This window comes from Callorhinus ursinus, unplaced genomic scaffold (assembly GCF_003265705.2).
Source record: "Callorhinus ursinus isolate GAN/ISIS: 27379988/994484 unplaced genomic scaffold, GSC_fseal_2.0 scaffold38, whole genome shotgun sequence".
In the NCBI taxonomy this organism is placed as follows: domain Eukaryota; kingdom Metazoa; phylum Chordata; class Mammalia; order Carnivora; family Otariidae; genus Callorhinus; species Callorhinus ursinus.
In genome coordinates, this window is record NW_027397100.1 from 6,090,320 (window position 1) to 6,104,477 (window position 14,158).

Sequence of the window (14,158 nt, forward strand, 5' to 3'; positions counted from 1 at the left end):
ACGTCGTTTGGGGCTTGATAAAGAGACTAAAAGGCAGCTTCTCAGCATGTTTATTTTTAATAGACATAAAAAATGAAAAAAAGGGGCTTTCTCACTCCTCCAAACCCTCGTTGACAGAAAAGTACTGAGTGCACGGAAGTGGAGATGTACAGTGGAGATCCTGGAGCGTGTGTGTGTGTGTGTGTGTGTGTGTGTGTGTGTGCGTGTGTTTGCCAAAATATCCTTGTAAACACAAGGACAGCTTCAGGACTGAGAATGGGAAGGACTGGGCTCCAGAAAGCTCCATCGTTTCCTTCCCCGGCACGAAGTGCCAGGTGCAGTGTTCAGGCAGGCATCAACATGTCGGGAGCTGTGACAGTCCGTCTCAGGGCTCAGGCTGCCTTTGTGGGTGCGATAAACAACGATAAACCCCATCAATTCCTTCGGAGTCTGTTACACGTGCAGCATTGTGGACCGAAGTCATGACTTCTGAGATACATCATTGGAAATCAACCCTCCTTCCTTTCTATAAAACTTTTCTTAATAGAAATAACTCCTAGATGTTCATGCAGCTTCACTAGATAGGTATGGCACTGAAATAATTTGATGGAGACCATCAAAGCAGGAGGAATATACCTTTAAAAGCCAGTTCAAAAATATTCACCACAAATGTGACAAAGGGCTGATGTCCTTCATATAAAAAGAGCTCTTTCAAATTGATAAGAAAGAGATCAAGAGTCCGGGAGAGAGAGGAGAAAAGTGTGTGAAAAGGAATTTACCAAAGAAGCAGTTCACGTAGCTAATATTTATTGAACACTTAATACTTACCGGGTATAATTTACATGGGATCTCTCACTTATTCTTTACAAAGACCCGATGAAGTATGTGTTATTATTCTCATCCCTGTAGAAAGATGAAAAAAAATAAAGCTTCGAAAAGTTAAATCGTCAGCCCCAAATCATACAGATTGTAAGCAAGGAGCTAGGATTCAAGAGTAGGCAGCTTGATCTAGCAGGTACATTTAACTGCTCTGCTGTAATCCTACAAATTCACAGATACGATCATGTGCTGAAGTTGAAAAATAAGCTCATGTTTACTAGTGAACACGAATACGTTAACTTAAAACAGAAAAATGTCATGTATCAAATTAACAGAGAATTTTAAAAATGTTAATATTCAGTGCTGGCGAGGTTGGATTGTAACAGACATTCTTAAAAAGGAATTGCAATTGGACAATCTCTATCAAGAGTCTTAAAAAGGTACAAGTTGCTTGTACCTGTGACAAATAATTTATCCCAAGGAAATAAAAATATAAACGAACCTTTAGGTACACATCTGCCCCAAAGCACAGGAAAACAGGTTAAATGCTCTTCATTAGGGGAGTGGTTAAGTGGGTTACGGTTGGTTCATTCCAGGAAAGAGTAAAACACAATTAAAATGATGTTGTCAAAGGGTTTGTGATACCATGGAGAAATACCTATCCTGGGGGTGGGGGATGGAGATAAAGCAGGGTTATAAAATTACATGAATAATGTTGATTGTGTAAAATATGGAGAAGAATCAGAACAGAGGGAAATGTAAAATGAGAACAGGGAGTGCTCTCTGTGTAACGGGATTCTGTGTGATCATAGCTTTTTTGTTATAAAGTATTTTTGACATTTTCTACAGTAAACGTGTTCGGCTTCTAATGGGGGGGGAGGCATCCTTGATGACTTTTAAAAGTCAACTTCAGGGCGCCTGGGTGGCTCAGTCGTTAAGCGTCTGCCTTCGGCTCAGGTCATGATCCCAGGGTCCTGGGATCGAGTCCCACATCGGGCTCCCTGCTCGGCGGGAGACCTGCTTCTCCCTCTCCCACTCCCCCTGCTTGTGTTCCTGCTCTCGCTGTCTCTCTCTGTCAAATAAATAAATAAAATCTTAAAAAAAAAAGTCAACTTCATAACTTAAATTTCCCACCTAATGGGGATGAATCCCTGGTCCCCAGAGACCGCATTAGCCCGAGACACTGGGTTTATTGCTCCCTGCCCAGGCCCAGGACACCTAAAAGCAACCCGTGGGTTCTTCAGCTCTCTGAGCCTCCTCATCATCTGTAACATACCTGCTCCCAGGGTTATTGGGAGCACAAAATATGTGCAAAGGCCCTCAAACAGTGCCTGCACGGAATGGACACTCAATACGCATGAATAGAAGTAATAATAGTAGTGCAGTCATGATGTGGCCATTGTTTTTGTTAGTAGGAAGGAAGAGCCGGGTATCCAGTAGGCACTGAGAAGTGAGCCTAGACTGGCTTGTCCTGAGATGGGGCCTAAAGCAATAAGCGCCAACAGTTCCCCGTGCTAGACCCGGGCTCCTGATGCTGTCCAGGTCTCTAGGCAGCTACTGCAGAGGCAAAGGGGATGCTCTTCAAGTGCACCCTGGACCTCTATGCAGATGCTCACTTAACCCCCACAACCTGGGCATCTCCTTAGGGCCAGGCACAGTGCTGCCCCTTTTCCCACAAGGATTTTCTCCCCTGCAACTTTGAGAAGTAGGTTTCATTGGCATCTCCGCTTAGGGCTCAGAGACTGGAAGTCACTCTCCTGTGTCTTCTACAAAGCCAGTAGGTGGCAAAGCTGGAATTTGAATCTATGTTGATTTGGTTCCAGGGATATTGGAGAAGACCAGCAATAAAAGCTGAGAACATGGCTCTGGAATCAGAAAGACCTGGGGTTTGACTCTCTGTGTGGCTTCAAGCAAGTAACAAAGATGCCCAAACCTTAGTTTGCTCATCTGTAAGATGGGACAGTACTATTACTATATCCCTCTTAGTCCAAGAAGCCAATGATTGTATGCTGCACCATTGTTTTATGTCACACTAAGAAAAACAGAATCATCGCGCCAATTAAACCATGATATAATACTTTCTTACCCCTCAGAATTTTAATTTCGTACTTACAGAGAGTACCTTATTTAGACATAGATTTTTATCATAAGGCCTTTGTACATACATAAGAAGGAAAATACAAGTGAAATAATTTGTTTAAGGTATTCCTGAGACCTCTTCATGCTCAGAAATGGGCTCAGAATTGGCGAGGTCCTTGTTTTTCTGCACACCTCTCTTCTGCTACTTCTCAAACATTAGAGGTGGAGTTTCTTTAAAAACCACTCCTCTGTTTTCCTGGGACCTTTGAGCCGCAGATACCCATTCTGCAAATTCTGATGTGTGTTCCCAGATGTGACAAGGACATCACACTGCTCCCCGGCTGACAGCGATTGTAATAAGCATCTCCATTTCAGAGACGTTGAAGTGTTTTGGAAAAAGGAAGGGTCCACGTTAGAATCAATGAGATGAAGGTAGCTATCTTGCAAGGTTGTTGGGAGGATTGAATGAGGTTGTGCCTGGAAAGGACTTAGACACAACGCGGGACACGCGGTTAGTGCTCGGTATCACCACTGCGATAATTGTCATTGAGATCCCCTGACGTGCGTGGAGGATATATGTGGCTCCGGACTGACCACTGACTGTGGTCCTGATGAACTTCCCTGTGCTGGGGGCAAGCCTGCTCCATTTCCCTTCCTGTCTCTCTCTCCCTCCCTGCTCCCAGCCTTCTCTCCCTGCTGCCCCATCCTCTCTCTACTTTTTCTCCTCTTCTTACTTCTTTCTGTCCCTCCTTTCCACCCCCTCCCCAGCTGTTCTGCAAATAAATGGCCCTGTCACTCTAGCTCTCTTGTAGGTTTAGAGTGAATGGAAGGGTCTTTTTGAAAAGCTTGTTCTGTCTGACATTCCTGACCAGCTCAGGAGCGGGAGTCTTTTGCACTCCCCTCTCTTATGCTCAAAGATTTGCTCCCTTGGTTAAAGATTTACGGGGCTGCCTCTGGGCCTGGAGTGCTCCACCCCATAGCAGACGCAGCTGGGCTGTGCCCTCTGGAGGAGACCGATGGCAGTCTTGGAGGGGTGTGTCTGTCCTGCCTTTGGTGGCTGTCGGCAGACCAGCTTCGGGCCTGCCTAAAAAGAAACCATCTATTCTCATTTACGATTCTTTAAAAAAGAAGTTCACAGCTTTTATGATGAGCCTTATACATGCATTTAATGACATCAAAGTATTTGATTATTGCATTAAGAAGAGGTCTGAGAACTCTCTGGTGTCCTTAGCTTTAAGTGTATTTTAACTGCCGACAATGAAAGGGACAAGACCAAAAACGAGCTGTGGCAGCATCTTCATAAATTCTGAGCTGTAATTGACACACCTTTGCTGGCACCAGGAATGGTCCAGGCAGGTGGACACAGGAAGACGAACAGCAGAGTTTCTACTTTCTCATGGGCCTGGGTACCAAAGGGAAAGCGTGCATCCAAGCCAGGAATGAGCATGGGATTCAGATCTGTGGGGGGTCTACCTCGTACCCAGCGCTGTGCTCGGCTCTTGACACATATCACTGTGTTCAGCAGGTCTTGGTTATTGGCCCCATTTTCCAGATGAGGAAACTGAACCTCAGCAAAGTAAGGCCACGTGTTCCAAGCCTGCAAGCGTCAGAGCCATGATCTGAAAACAAATCTTTCTGACGCGAAGTCTCCGCATGGCTGCTGGCTCCAGCGCTCAGATGGCTCCCGTCTGGGAAATGGTTAATGGAGAAGGAGGAGGTACTCGGAGCTGAGGCCAGGGAAGCACAGGCCTCCAGAGACAAGCTCCTTCCTCCCGCCCTCAGGGCCCCTAGCCCCTTGGATTGCGGCTGGAAACGGTATCAGGACAGAAAAAGCCACTTGAAATGAACTGCGCCCAGACAGGCCGCCATGGTGGCGTGATTGATACTGGAGCATGTAGGTGTAATGAAACTGATGCCAGCTCCTTTGCACCTGTGATTTATTGAGGACAAATTTAAGATGAGAAAGGGCCCCATACCAGGAGCTGCATCTTCCCCTCCAAGGGAGGGTGGTCATCCATCACCAGCCATTGCAAGGGCCCATTGCGAGCGGCTCATCAGATGAGCCAATAGTCTCTTTGTTGGGGTTCCTAACAAGTGTTGGATCAGCAAAAGTCTATTTATGCTGGTGGACCTTTCAGGACCAATTTGTAGTGGGTCACTGATTCTGCTGGGGTATTATCTTCTTTACTACTCGGGCCAGTTGGGGAACGCGGCAAAGATTAATGGTTTTGGTTGCTGACTTGCCGCCGCAATCTACTGGCTTCTGGACCAAAGATTAAGTTTTTTTGTGTTTTACCAGAAAGGGCCCACCTTGCGTACGAGATGTGCTTTGATTTACAGACTTGTTTATGGGGCAAGGAGTTGTGCAAATGTACTTGGTTGTGGCGAGGACTTGGCAGATGGCTGTTAGGCCTGGCATCCCCACTCTCTGCTGCCCTGAGGCCCTGGACAGGGGAGAGGGAGCTGCTGGTGCCAGGCATGGTGTGGCTCCTGCAGGCCCTGGGCAGCTCTCTTCCAGCTCACGTGACATCGAAGCCTTGCCGGGCTCCCAGGCGCTGGCTCTGGGTTCTGAGAGGCAGACGGTGCCCTTAACTTTATTATTTAAAACTACGTTACGAAAAAAAAATTAGTTATGGCCTCTCCTTTTTATGTGGAAAATGGCACGTGCTCCCTTAATACATTTTGGAAAAAAATTAGAGAAGAAAATAGAACCGTGCATAAGCCAATTGCGTGGTGCTACGACTGTTAGTATTTTGGTTCACATGTTCATCCAGGATTCTTTTTTTCTGTGCACACATGTATGCATGCTATTTGACACAATTAAAATCAAACTGGTGTTACGCCAGCTTTTTTTGTTCTGTGGTTTTATATTCTGCTTTTTACAATGAACATTCTACCAGAAGCATTTCCCCATCTCTTCATCATTTTAATAAGCCATATTTCTTTTGCCTTTCTCAGCTGGATTTGTTGTAACACCTTTGAGGTGTGTTCCTTTATTCAGCAAACGTTTGCCGCGTGCCTCCTCTGGGCCAGGACCTGGGCCGGGTTCACCGAGCTGAATCAGACACTGTGCTTGCGAAGTAGAGGTGCTGGTCTCCGCTCCCAGGGATCGGCGGGTGCCCTGCACCTCTCACGATGGCCCAGACACCTGATGGCCTGTCACTCGTGAGCCCTCCAGAGTCCCGGTTGAATCATAGTTTCAAAGGAGGAAGTGAGGGCCTGCTTCCCCAGGAGAGGAGGCTGCTGATGGCTTCCGATATCCCTGCTTGGTTTTTCAGGGTGAACTGGGGGCTGGGAGCTAAGTCCTTCTGTGTGGACACCAGCAGCCCACTCTTGGAAAACTGGAGGAAAAGCCCTGCAGCCCCCTTGGGACCAGCCACCCCAGGCAGCCGCAGAAATGGCCAGGGAGGCAGTAAGATATGACAAAAAGGATGTTGGCCTGGAACTCAGGAACTCAAAGGGACCTGAGTTTGAATCTCCTGCCCTGTGACCTTGAGCAAGTCACCTTTCCAAGTGATCTGAAAAAATGGGGCCTGTCCCCCTGAGCTCCGAGGTTTCTGTGCCCGGGGACCACATGGAAAGTCCCATGTGAGCACTGGTGTTTGGCCTGGGCCAGCCCTGCCCCCGGCCCATGTTCCGGATATCGCGCTGACGCAAACAGATGGATGGGCTCCAATTGTTCCAACAACATGTGTGTGCTTCACAGGGTCTTTCCTGGGAGGCTTTGTCTAGGGGCCATAAATCACTGGACAACTGTCCCCACGGTTGGCTGGGACTTCCTTCCCCCGACTGGGTTGGCTGATGGAGGGAGGGGCTGAGCGGGGCACAGGGCTGCTTTTCACCCTTAGTTTTTAAAATCTCAAATTGGGAGTCTTCCTTACTCAGCGATTCTTGTGGTTCCCTTTGTAGTGGCCTCCTCTCTGCCCCAGGGCGGGCTCCCTCCTTTCCTCACCACCCTGCTCCCAGATTAACATTCTTTAAGTAAGTAGAGCATTTTCACTAGGCTCCTCGTACACCAGCTTTCCTGGCACTCGCCTTGATAACTTGCAGGAGAATTTGTCAGCTGGCCCAAGGCCTATGTCTCTACATAGGGTGTTCTGTTTATGGGGGAGAAGTTTCTCTTGGTTCAAGCAGAGCTGTTGATGCCCCCAGACATTCCCCAGATCAGGGGTCCTTATCTTATACCCATCTCCTTGCTCCCTCTCTCTGCTCCTGCCAACCCTCCTGGACTTAACATTCCTGAAAACCCCTCCTGCCCCAGGACATCCTGAATGTCCCTCCCTCTTGGTCTGAATGCTCCTCCCTGGGCTCTTCATGTGGTCAGTCTCAGGTGAAATTGCTTTCCTGACCATCCCTCACCCCAGACCAAACCATGCCCCCCCATGTTAAACTCCCTGCTAGCCTGCAAAGCGCTTCATTCAGACTTCTCACAGCCTGTGAAGATGTGAGTGTGATGCCATTTTAACAAGTTGACTGTTAGTGCCTCTAGGACAAAGATGATCACCTTTGTTTGGGGGTCTTTCTCGGTGTCTGGCACATTGTAGTCTCTCAACACATGGATGAATGGATGGATAGGTGGATGGATGAATTGGAGAGTAAACAAGTGAACAAATGAATGGATGACTGAACAAATGATAGAATGATTTCTAGGGTTGTGTGCAAAGACCTATTTTTCCTTCTTTGATGGCCAAGGGGCAAGGGAGTCTCACCTGTCCTTCTCATTTCCGGGGTGGGGGTGGGGGGAACAAGCCTCACTCAAAACCAAAGTTTCTTTTTTTTTTTAAATTTTTAATTGTTATGTTAATCACCATATATTACATAATTTGTTTTGGTGTAGTGTTCCATGATTCATTGTTTGTGCATAACACCCAGTGCTCCACGCAGAACGTGCCCTCTTTAATACCCATCACCAGGATAACCCATCCCCCCACCCCCCTCCCCTCTAGAACCTTCAGTTTGTTTTTCAGAGTCCATCATCTCTCCTGGTTCGTCTCCCCCTCCGACTTACTCCCCTTCATTCTTCCCCTCCTGCTATCTTCTTCTTTTTCTTTTTTCTTAAAATATGTTGCGTTATTTGTTTCAGAAGTACAGATCTGTGATTCAACAGTCTTACACAATTCACAGCGCTCACCGTAGCACATACCCTCCCCAATGTCTATCACCCAGCCACCCCATCCCTCCCACCCCCGACCACTCAGCAACCCCCAGTTTGTTCCTGAGATTAAGAATTCCTCATATCAGTGAGGTCATATGATACATGTCTTTCTCTGATTGACTTATTTCACTCAGCATAACACCCTCCAGTTCCATCCACGTCGTTGCAAATGGCAAGATCTCATTCCTTTTGATGGCTGCATAATATTCCATTGTGTATATATACCACATCTTCTTTATCCATTCATCTGTCGATAAAACCAAAGTTTCTGAAACCTGCACTTGTAGCTCTTCCTATATAGTGATCTGCTCCATCTTCTGCCCTTCTTGTCCCTTTAAACTATTTATTATGAAAATGTCCAATCATACACGAAAGTAGAGAGAATTATAATAAGCCTCATGCACTCCTTACGCTACCTCCTCTCTCACTGGAGTGTTTAAAACAAATCCCATACATCATCTCACTTTATACGTAAGTAATTTTTGGGGGGGGTATTGCTAATAAATAATGACTTAAACATTTTTTTAAACATGACCACAACACTATTTTCACATGTAAAAAATAATTTTTAAAACCCAGTCCCTTTAATGTCTGCTCTTTGGTTGATGTTCAAATATTCCCGATTATCTCAAAAATGTCTTTTTTAACATTTAGGTTATTCAAATTAAGCCATCCACATTGCATTTGGTTGAGACATCTCAAATTATTTTTATTTTATTTATTTATTTCTTTAAAGATTTTATTTATTTTATTTGAGAGAGAGAATGAGAGAGAGAGAGCACATGAGAGGGGGGAGGGTCAGAGGGAGAAGCAGACTCCCCGCCGAGCAGGGAGCCTGATGTGGGACTTGATCCCGGGACTCCAGGATCATGACCTGAGCCGAAGGCAGTCGCTTAAGCAACTGAGCCACCCAGGCGCCCTCAAATTATTTTTAAATCCATAACAGTCCCCCCACTTCTCCCCATGTTTGAACGGTCTCTTTTTCTTTCTTTTTTAAAATACCATTTGTTTGTTGATGTTTCTGGGCCATTCATCCTGTAGAGTATCCCCTGTTCCGGCTGAGGGCCTCCTTATGGTATCATTGACCATGCTCCTCTGTCCCCTGTGTTTCCTGGAAGCTGGCAGTCACATTTAATTTTGGCTAGAATCCGTGGGGGGGGTGGCGCTCTGCACTCCCGTTGCCTTGAGTCCCAACGATATGTTCTTTAAAGATGTTAGGATTGATCGGCGGCTCCCCCTGCCTTCCTGATGAACTGCTCCCGTCTCTGTTTACGCTGCTGTATGAGCTTGTTTGGCAGGACATGTCAGTTGAGAACACTGATGATATCGAGCAGATGTGGGAGCGTCAAGATCTGGTGGCAAATGCCCTGATTTAGAGTCTCAGTCCCGGATAAGAGGTTTAATTTCCCTGCATCTCGGTTTCCATGACCATGAGATGAGGCCAACAGGATTGACTTTGAGAGCCACTACATGGGGGAAATGTTTGGTACCTAGTTGTCGACACACAGCACTGAGTACTTGCTGTGTGTTAGCTCACTTAATGTTCCCGACGGTTCCACGAATTTTATGTGCCATTAGCCCTATTATACATATACAGCTCATCAGTGACAGAGCTGGGAGGCAAACCCAGGCAGCTGGGCCCCTGAGCCCATGCTCTTCAACGCCGTGCTGTGTAACACCCACCATGTCAGTGGGAGGTCCAGTCATTGCAGAGGATGGGTGTCTGTTGGTTCCTATGCTAAGGTGTGTCTGGGGATGTGGACTCAGGTAGCCCCTCCGTGGCCAAAAGGTATTCACTCTTTGAGCTTTACAAAGTTGTAACTTCTGTCCTCTCACTGCTTGAGATGTGCCAGAACCAGCTGAACCCTGGCCTCGGTCTGGAAGCAAAAGCAAATCTTGCTGGGCCAGGATTGGAACCCAGTTCTTCTGACCCCAAATTCCAAAGAGCCAGAAGTGATACCGGCACGTCGGCCATGACTACAGCCCTCCCTTCCAGTTAAGGGAAGTGAGGCCCAGAGAGGGGTGGTCTCTCACTGAACTCACAGACCCTCCCCTACAGCCTGGGCTGGCTGTTCTTCCTGCAGCCCTGGAGGTTCCCAGAGTGGTCTCCTGTTGGGCTTGTATTCGGATCCAGACCTGGAGGGCGTCTGGTGAACTCAGGGCAGCAGGGCTGGTGTCTGGGGGCGCTTTCTGAGCCTCGTGAGCCAGCCCGCAGTCTGGAGGTCCAGTTTGTCTGGTTGCAAAGGCCAAGACAATAATTAAAGATGGCTTTGGGTTCCCTGAGCAGGATCTGGCGCCGACGCCTAGTGGCTCTATCGGCGCCTCAAGCCCTAGGCACTCGCTAATGGACTGTGGCTGATCCCGGGGCTGATTGGCAGCCAGACTCCAGGTCCTCAGGGGAAGCCTGGAAATTGTGGCCTCCAGCCTGGAGACACTTTCCCTTCTGGGAGCCACAGGGGGGCTTCTGGTTGGCCCAAGGCAACGGGGTGAGGGGAAACAAACTGTGTGCCCCCCCAACCTACAGGAACCTTCTAGACTGTAAAATACAGAAAACTGTCAGAATGCCGACTCCTCATTTCTTCTCCCTGCTGCCCCTCTGCCCTGCAATGCTGGGCTGGCCAGCTCGTTATCCTCCACCCCTGTCAGAGTAGGAGTGGGCCCAGTAACAATCCTCAAAGATGTCCTCAGATACCACATTGGGGTGCAGTGTGCAGAACAAGCCAGGCTTCCTCACTCCAAAGACAGAGGAGAGAAATTAACCCTTTTGGCCACCTCTGAGACCACCCCTGCTTCCCGGGCCCAGAGCATAGCATAGGCGGAGGCACAAACATGCAGGCAGCAGCCCAGGGAAGGGAGAGCATTAGGGAGGTGAGGCTAGAGAAGCAGGCCTTAAAGGCAATGCAAGAATCTCAGACTTGACCTGGTTGGCAATAGGGATCCACTGAAGGTTTCAAAGGGAGGGCAGAAGAGAGGAAACTGGAGTCAGCCCAGAGTCAGGGCTCTTAGTAAGCACATTAGGCAGGGTGAAAGACAGATACAAAACGGAAGCATCTGACCTTTTTCTAGGACACCCAATACTTATGTGCTTTGCTCATCACCCAAATTTTATTCATTTACCCAAAGAGTGCGAAAAAGGCGCTTTAGGAAACTGCTATAAATCCAGTGCAAGTCACCATGGTAACCTGATTAGCAGCTAAATTAAGTTCATGATTAAGAAGAAATAAATAAAAATAACTCTCTTCCTTGGCTGGGGCTACCCACTGGGCCACTTGCGGCTGAGCAGATGCCCAGGCCTTGGACAGCCTGCCCCCCCCCCCCCCCGGGGCAGAGATGCTGGGGCAGGGGTGGGAGGCATGGATTTACCGCAGAGAAGCAAGGACCAGTGTTTATACTGCCTGGAGGTTGATGAGGCCCCTGGCGGCCAGGCTGGAGAATGCAGAATGCTCTTCTGAAGGCCTAACTATGTTTTCACAAGCGGCCCGTGACCTTCAATGTTGTCTTCTGGATGGCCTGGACCAGTCTTCATTTGCCAGAGCATCCTGTCCATGTGTCGCTACCCATCCGGTTCCAGGGCCCTATGTGCTGGGTGCAAGGGACCCCAACATGACTCAGACCTGATTTTGGTCCTGGAGGGGCCCAGTTTAGTAGTGGACACAGCTTTAACATTCTGGGCCCAGTCTGATAAATGCACTGATGGAGGTCAGCATAAGGTGCTGTAGAAACATGAACCAATCAGGGTAGGCTTCCTGGAGGAGGTGATGCGTGAGAAAAAGGCAGATATATGGCTGCTGGAGAGTGTCTGCTTCATGTGAGCAGTCTGGACCTTCTGTTTGGAGCTGCCTGGCAGACTGTTGGTGTCCAAAGGCCAACTTGGAACGGGTTGGCATTGACCCTGATGAGACCTGAGGGGTCTTTGTGGGGGCTGTGTTGTTAACACATCACAGGAATCAGCAGCAGGAGAGATGGATACAAAGAGAGGTATGAGCTTCCCACTTGCCCTTTCTAAGCCTCCTGGCCAAAGCAGTCTAGAGCCAAACAGGCTTTGAATCCTCTTTCTGCCATTTGCTAGGTGTGGCCTCTAGCAAGTGGTTTAGTTTTGTTGAGGCTTAGCATCCCTGTCGGTAAAATGGCGGGTGAAAATGACAGGAGTTCCTACCTTACAAGCACCGGCCCTCACATGTAGAAAACACTCACTGAGATGGTTGCTGCTGTAATTTCACTACCTGGCAAAGTCTGCCATGACTGGGTGGAAGAGGGAGCATATGGGGGTCGTGGAAATGCCCTGCTTAGGTCTCTTTCAGGGGAAATTGCCACGGGGAGCACTGCTGACGGGCACACCCCCCCCCCCCCCCCCCCCCAGTGTGCTCAGGCTGCAGCTGCATTTCCTTCCAGGTGCTCTCAGCCAGTGACGGAGCTCGGGGTGAGACAGCAGCGCTAATGCTGGCCCATTCCTACAAGATGCGGGGCTCCCAACAGGTGACCTTGGCCCAGGCCTGCCCCATGAGCCTGGCTGACACGTTCTGAGCAAGCACGGCAGTCTGACATGCTTCCCTCCCAAGCTCCCTTCTTCCCTCTCTCCTCCCTCTCACAGATGTCAGGCTTGGTCTTGGTCTGAAGTCTTGCTTGTCTCCTGCTGCCGCCAACTTCATCCTTCACAGGGGTCTCCCCCAGTTGCATGCCAAATGTCATTTTGGCTCTGGCTTCTCAGTAGACCCAAAATGACACAGAGCGGGTCAGAGGAAGAGTCTCAGAGGTAGGTGGCAGTGGAGGTAGACATGACATCCGGCAGCAGGTCACACAGGTGCCTATGGGTGGGGGGCAGGGCCTTCAAAGACTCCAGTCTCTCATCTCTTGTCCTCAAGTGTGTTTGCACGTGCACACGTGTGTGTTTGTGTGTGGGGGGGGGGACAACCCCCCACCCCGCCCCATGCCTTCTTCCATCACCGCATTGACTGTAGTGCAGTGAAAAAATCTGTTTCCACCAGAAGAAGATGAGCTCCTCGGTTGTCCCCAGATCTTAGTCCTGCAGAAGGCCTCATGCATGGCAGATGCTCAGTCAAAATACCTGAGGGCCTGGGACTTGCATCTCTCTTCAGCTTTTCTTTGAACGAGTTTCGTTTTCATTTTCTGGTATTCTGAATTGTATCGTTAGCTTATTTAAGCTTTTTAGTCCTTCGTGTGACAGAGACATAGGCACAGAGACGCATATATAAATCTTCACACCCCCCCCCTCAGAAGAGAAAGAGCAGACTTGCTTCATAGAGACTGCACCTGCCAGCAGGCCCTGTAGCTTGCCCCCCTGTCTCTGCTGAGCCCCTCACCATCACCTTTCCAGCTTGGGGTCTCTCAGCTCTGCTCTACCGGATGAAGCTTTTCTGGGCCCTCTCCCCTCCCCTCGCCCCTCGGGTTCCCAGCTTCTCCCCCTCCCCCGTCTCTCTCTCCCTGCTCAGCAAGATCAGGGAAGCTGCAAACCCAACCCTTACATCAAAAAGGAACTTGAAAAATACTTGGAGCAAAAATTGCTAACTGTGCATCCTTGCTCTGTGCTGGCTCTGATATTAAATCAGGAAATGGCACTGAACAGCCGCTCCAAACACAGAAACAGGGGGTGTCAACACAGAAACCAAAAGCAATCTCTAACAGTCAGAGGTGAAAGGGACCTGGCACCAGGCCGGGATGGGGGGCCGAGGCCCAGGAAGGGATTCCTGAGCCCGGCTTGTCTGTGCCCATATCTCTAGCATCCAGCATGCAGCCAGGCTCACTGTCCCTGGCACTGGGTGTACCTTGTCTCCATTGGGAAGGAAGGAGGGTTAAAATGTTACTTAAATGCCTTTGAGATGCTCTTTTTCAATTCTACAGATATTTATTGAGCACCTACTGTGTGACTGACAGTGAACTAGGAGAGATGTTTGCCCATGTAGAGATGATCTTCTAGCCGTTAAGATAGGAGTCTGACTCTTTGGCATGGCATTCAAGACCCTTTAAGCATTGGCTCCTGCAGAGGCTTGCAGCTCTAGCTCTAGCCTCCTGGAAATAGCTCCCCACGTGCCTGAGACAGTGCTCCTGCTCTGTGCCCTAGACCAATCTTCCTGCATTTCTCTGACAAATTTCTGCTCAGCCTTCAAA